Genomic DNA, 7,190 nt, shown 5'->3' with positions numbered 1-7,190 from the left:
CTAAACGGGATCTTCATTACTAAGTTGATAGTTGCTAAGTGGATACACTAAGGCTATATGTAAATAGGATGTTATAGACTTAGAATCTATGAAAATTTTGCTTTACCCCTATCCTTTGTGAATTTGGAGTTAAGGTCACTTATTCGAAGGCCTATCCTATTTCGATTACATATAACTGGTATGCACTTCACAAATAGTGATGTAACTAATGAATATTTTCTATATAATTATCTAGATAGTTCGTCTAATAATTATTTTATTACCCCAATTCTCACGTAGATAACATGGCTGGACTCCATCCCCACGACAATTCGTACCTTCCGAACGAAGTCATTGCTGAATGGTTTGGAGAAGAACCAGAGAATGATCATCCTATCCCTTTGAATGATCACCATGGTTAAGACCTTTCAGATGATGCTAACTCTGAACCCGAGGTTGAGAACCTACCCCAGACAGCTCCCTTTCCAAATCCTAACGCTCGTCCGACTTTTCATGGTCCGACGCCTCCTTGGGTAGAATGCTTGGAAACATGGAGCCAAGGACAGAATCAACCTATGCCATTTAATGGAGACCAAAGCTTTTATGACCTGAGCAATGGGGGCTCAGCAGACAGAATCTTGCCAATCCTAGTCCGCAGAGTGGCTCGAAATGAGATTCAAGCCAGGACAACCCTACATCAGATCACAGAAGTTGTCACCAATGCGAGAATGCATACCCTCCGCACCATTCGTCTAGAAGATGATAATGAGAGATCTGAGAGAGACCATGAAACCTTGCTTCAAGCACTGGCTGAATCACGAGCCGAAGTCATAGAACTCCGAGTATACCAGAGGGTGTACGAAAGACACCTGCTTGATATGGAACGTCAACTGGCTGAGCTGAGAGTTCACCAGAGGGATGATCGTCACCAGTAGGAGATACTTGATTTTCTTTCTTTTCTAAAAGCACCGTGTTCCTGCCTATGTCCTATGTGACATTTTCTATGGAACTGCCTTGTACTGTAGATACTTTTAGTTAGGCCTTTATGCGGCCGAAACTTTTGCTAATCCGTATATGATGTAAGACCTTCCTCAAGGTCAAATTTTCCTGAACTTGTTACATCTTAAACATCGATGATGTTGACAGTCGGCTAACTTTCGTGTCACGCTTTTGTTCAAATACTCTCATCATACCTTCATTGGAGTCTATCTGAAACATGCTTTAGTCAAGACATTGGACTACAGTAATTTAGCTCCGTAGACATTTCCAAGTCTCTTTTAGTTGGATCATGTTATTCACCAACCAACGATACCTCGGCTTGAACGACAAATGTCTTGAGACCATTTTACGAACTTACTTCCACTCATTACTAGGACTGCATCATAGGGATGTAGGTCAAACCTTCGTTAACATACTTCTAATCCGTACTAGGACTGCATCATAGGGATGTAAGTCAAACTTTCGAGAACATACTCTTACTCTTTACTTGAACAATCTAAGTACATCTAAGGTCAACCAGAATCACTCACAAAATCCTTATCTTTCATGTTACAGAATCATGTCGTCATCCGGAAACAATTAGACGAGCAACGAAACCCCTATCCTCCATATCGACGCCACTACATTACAAGCAGCAGTAGCAGCTGCTATGACAACTTTCCTTACACACATCAACTCCGGCGACACAAGCAAGACTGACAAAGGAGTCGAGAGTTCCGAAAGTAGTACCAAACTAGGAAACCAACAAATGACAATAGTCACGGACCTACAAAGCCAAAAAACAGAGAGGAATAAACGATAGCGCCAAGCCTAAAAGGAGTGCAAGAGATCCCAAAGACTTGCCATGCAACAGCAGCAAGTGGCAACTCCTGCAGAACTGTTTAGGAGGCAATTTCCAAAATGGAGTAATGAGGAAGGCACTCGTGTCCACGTAACTCTGGCTAAACACCTCACTCCCACCACCAATGCTAGTGCTAGCCAGTCATGCCACCAATGCGGCGAGAAAGGGCACTTCAAGAAGGATTGTCCTATAACAAGGAATTCCGGCGCAAACGACAGAATTCTAAGGATCACAGCTGCAGGAGAACCTACTCCAGACCCACGTTAATGTAATTAAGCCGTTTCTTTGTAACAGACATATAAACCATCCAAAACTAGTGCAACTAGAGTCTTATCTTTTGCGAGATCCCATCATTAAAGGGATGCTCGTGCTGCGTATACTTGTCTTTTGTAGTATACCTTATTCGCAGCAATAGTCTTGTGGTAAGTCTAAAGTACTGTAACTCTGTTGATGGTTGCACGGTTGTGTTTTGTCTGTAACGCCTTATGCTCAAATCTAATGTCTTTAGTTCCTACATTATTCCGACATTATCATACGACTATACTCAATTTGATCCGCGCAAAACCAGCTTCATACGTACATATCTTTCTTCGAAATCGCCTTTCCAGCGAAGCCGTCATATCAGAACACCGAAGTACTCATGCATGGAGTACCTCATAGTTCTTTTCCTTTCTGAAAAAATCCCCGAAGTACCACTCATACAGAACGTCAAGTTCAATCCAAACATCCATACGGTTAATCTGTCACTGAAGAATGTATACATAGGGGTGATGTATAATCGAGGTTCTACAGGTTTAGAATTGATGATTCCACTTTAACTTCTTTTCCTTGTTAGGATGAGAGCTTAAAGAAGAATTAGTTATTCGACTACCCTTTCAATCTTAATTATATACGACTCGTATACACGAGACTATGATTGATGAACCATGTATGACTTCTAAATGTGAACTTCAGGACGGAGACTGCCTAAGACTACGAGTAATCGCATCGTCATGTGAACAAACATAGAACCCAGTACGACTTCTATACACAGATTGCCATATGATCTAACGCCCATGGAGATACAAGAACCGTCCGGACAGTTTAAAGACTACTCAGCACTAGAATAGAAAGACCAAGCTTCTCATCCTAGAGAACTTCGGTCTTATTCGTGAAGAAGTTAGATGGATTGCTTTGTAAGTCCCTCATCTTCAGAGACCTCGTCAAGATTTCAATTAGAAATCGTTATCTCTGCCTCGCATGAACGATTTACCTTTCAAAAATGCATTGAGATCCGAATATCAGCAATTTTGAGTGTTAGGGAAGGATGTCTTGAAGACTACCCTCCGAACTCGATCCGGACACTTCGAGTCCACAGTGATACCCCTCGGATAGGACCAATACGCCCATAATATTCATGATTGTAGTAAGAAGGAACCCATGGAAACATTACTCTCGGAGAAACTTTTCGCAAAGTTCTCTGAGGAACACGAGTTTCGGAATTGAAGAGTCAAAATTCCTAAGACACACTATTAGTGATGTGGAAATTCTTGAGTACACTGTCAATTTATCCAAAACCGTTGGGAATTTGTCAGCACCGAAGACGCTGACAGAAATTCGCCAAATTCTAGGTCTTGCAGACCTACTATTGTAGTCCATTCAAAACTCCTCGCAAATTAAAGAAACCCTTACGACTTTGACCCAGCAGAGGGTGGCCCTTGACTGGGAAGATAAGCAAGAAAGCTTGAAATTCCAAGTGAGAGACCAATTTCTTTAGGAAATCTCAGTCTGGGAATGGCTAAATACACTTCGTAGCACGTGGAAAGCTAAATCCAAGATAGTCAGGACCTCCGAGATTCTTACCGGAATCGGTCCTGTATCTCACAAAATAGACCTACTCCGCGAGCGTAGTAACGTACATTTTACACTTCACATCTTGAACTTGAAAACGTACCTTTCCGGCAGGACTCTCATAAGTCCACTCAACGAGATCGATATGAACGAGATCCTCGCCTTCGTGGAAGAACCGTAGTGACCCTCGGCCGCGTGATCAAGCGGACGAAGCAACGCCACCGCCCATTAGTGGATGTTCGTTGGAATACCAACCGAGGAACCAAATTCACCCATGAGCACGAGAACCAATCGATTAGGAAGTTTCCCACCTCTTGACTCGATCATTCATACCTACTTCCTTACCAAAATTCTAATTTTGGGATGAAATTCCCTATAACAGGGGGATGATGTGACAACCTGAAATTTCCATTCTATACAAACAGTATCAAGTCAATAGAAGTTAGAACAGTTGCAATAAATTTTCAGACTTTTGGTATAAGTTTGAGTATTTCAGGATTTACACTTAAAGAGATATCAGGAGAGGGGATACACTAGGGGTATTGTACAACTCTGTTATTCCAAAACTCTATGATATTAGAGCTCACTGCCTGAATAAAATATTTTCTGCCAAAAACCCCAGGGGTATATATATGATCCTTGGTCATATTTATTCATTTGTTTCATTTCCAACTAGAGAAAAGCCAATATCTCTCTCACGGATCTTCGGCTTTTCGTCCCAAATCGTCAGTACTTCTATCTAAGTGTATTATAGGGCTTGATATGTGTCTAGTAACCAAGAAATCATAATAAACCCACAAGATCAAAGAGTTTACAGCCCCAGAACATCTTGGACTGTAAACCCTTCTTTAAGGGACAAAAGAGTGCCCTAGTCCCTTCCTTTTGCAATAAAACTAGCCTAGAATTGTACCCTAATGTATGTAGGACTAGAAAACACCCCAAGAACACCAAGAGTAAGGAGTTCACGGCCCAAGAAGTTCTTTGACCGTGAACCCCAATCAAGGGTGCCAAAGTGTGCTTTAACTCTTCATAAATCTTAGACACTATCCTATATTCATTCCTAGTTAAGTTAGGGACTTGAAAACACCAAAAACACCATTTCCATGAGAGATTACGGCCGTAAACTCTAATGGAATTGGTTCTAGGGCCGTGAACTCCTCAAAGGAGATGAAAGGTGCCCTAATCTCTTCCAAAGACTTTGCCATTAAGTAGAAATGCTTCCTAGGGTCTTGTAAGGCCTCAAAATATCTAATGGTCAAGTAAGTATGAGCTTATGGCCGTAAACCCATGAGTTTCGACCGTAATCTCATTTTTTGATGACCTCAGGGCCGTGAAATCCATTTGGTAGTTTTCCTTGAACCCTACACACACTAGCTTTTCCCTACAACACTTAGATGCAATCCTTGAGGCTTATAACACTTGTTAAAGGTGTTTTACATTTCCTAGGGTGTCTTGAATTTGTTTATTAGTAGCTTAAGACTAATTTGATACATATATGTGATATTATATGTTAACTAGGATCATAGAGTGTGTTCAAGACTTCACTTGACACCTAGCAATCCTACATCTTCAGTTCATCCGTACCACTCACTATAGGTGATTTCATACCCCTTAATCAATGTTTTAAATGTTTTTAAATGTTTTTATGGGGGGATACAAGTAGAATCATGATAGTTATTATATCAATCTCATGTGATTATTAAGCAGCATTCAAGTGATTTACTACTCATTTGCTGTTTTACCAAACAGTTTTCTTCAAATGATATTCTTAAACGTTTTATATGTTTAAAACTCCTTATTAAACTGTTCATTATACACTGTATGTTTCATTTCAAACTCATTTACAAATTGTGTTTCAAACAAATGTTTCTTTATACTTAAACTGTTTTATCAAATAAATACTTTCAAACTGTTTTATAGGTTGACATCAAGTCGACCTCTTCTTAGAAAGCAATCATGTTCAAAGGTGTTACAAAACTTATTTTATGCTTTTATATTGTAAATTGCATGCCTAGATATGTATAGTTATATAAGTAATGTTTGAAGGGTTGAGGAAGGCTAACCCGCCTTATTTCCTTTTCCCTATTGGGATGTGGTCTGGTGGGGTATCGAGTATCCGTCTGAAAGTCGTTTAACTATTAGTTATATATCATGTTGTCACACCCCAAAACCGAGAACGGCGGAAACGTTCAGGGGCGGAGGCCGTCATGTATGCATCACAACAATGTAAGGTAGTAAACAAGCAACAACATCATCCATTGCATTAATAGAATAATTCAGCTTACAAATGTGTTCTTTCATAGTATAAAACAACATAACGAATACTCAAATTAAAAGACGAGTCTTGACTGCTCCGTCTTCTCTAAACCTTGCATCGGTACCTGTCTATTTGTAACCTGAGAATACAAGTTATTTTGAAAGCGAGTATCAGCAATAAAGCTGGTGAATTCATTAGTATTTTAATGTTATTGCTTTGAAAAGTTGTTATGAAAGACTGGTGAATGTTTGATGAAACATTTAGTATAAGTATGAAAACCCTAGAAAATCCCATATTTCCTACTAGTATAAAAAGTAGTCTTCTACGAAGACCCGAATGTTTTGAAAGTAGTCTTTAACCAAGACCTGAGTGTTTTGAAAGTACGCATCACTTGAAAATGTGACGATTTTTCCCTGTTTAACGATTATTATAAAACAAAAAAAATATAATAACTTATCTTGTATCCTTTGGTACTAAAATACACACGGCGTGGAAACTCGCCGTAAATGGTTCAACCGTAGACATCCGTAGATGTGCATTTACCTCTGTTGCTAACAGCCGGGTTTAGGAATAGTTAGTCCCTTAAGTATACCTGTAATGGTATCAACCGAAAACATCTGTAGATGTTCATTTACCTTTGTAGCTAACAGTACTTTTAGGAATGGTTAGTCCCACAAAGTATGCTTTGGTACCAGGATATAAAGTCCAATTTATCTCGTCGATGATGTGATTGATATCACAAGGTAAAGATAAGAAGGAGAACTATATAACAGTATCTACACATATAATATGTAATAGTAACTCATCATATATTATTTACGTAAACATACTCATCTAAGCGTATCTATGTAAACGTATTCATGTAATCGTATCTATGTAAACATAATCATGTAAGCGGAATCTCTGTAAGATTATCCATATAAGTGTGTCCATGTAAGAGGAATATCTATAAGAGTATCCCTTCATATAGCATGTAGTCTAGACTCATGAATGAACTGACTCTGGTGTAATTTATTGTAATAGGGATATTCTTTTGTATCCCCTAAACTATTCCTATAATAGTTTACTAGAATGTAATTGATGAGTGTCCAAGTAGGTTTATACACCCTTGCTACCCAAGAGCGTCGGAACTGAATTAACTGATGGAACATTTATGACTATATATGTACACATGATATATAACTAATATTTAAACAACCTTCGGAAGGGTACCCGATATCCCACCAGACCACATCCAAATCGAGGAAAAGGAAACAGGGTGGATAGCCTTCCTAAGTCTTTTAA

Source organism: Lactuca sativa, chromosome 8 (assembly GCF_002870075.4).
Source record: "Lactuca sativa cultivar Salinas chromosome 8, Lsat_Salinas_v11, whole genome shotgun sequence".
Classification (NCBI taxonomy): Eukaryota; Viridiplantae; Streptophyta; class Magnoliopsida; order Asterales; family Asteraceae; genus Lactuca; species Lactuca sativa.
This window is presented reverse-complemented; position numbering follows the sequence as displayed.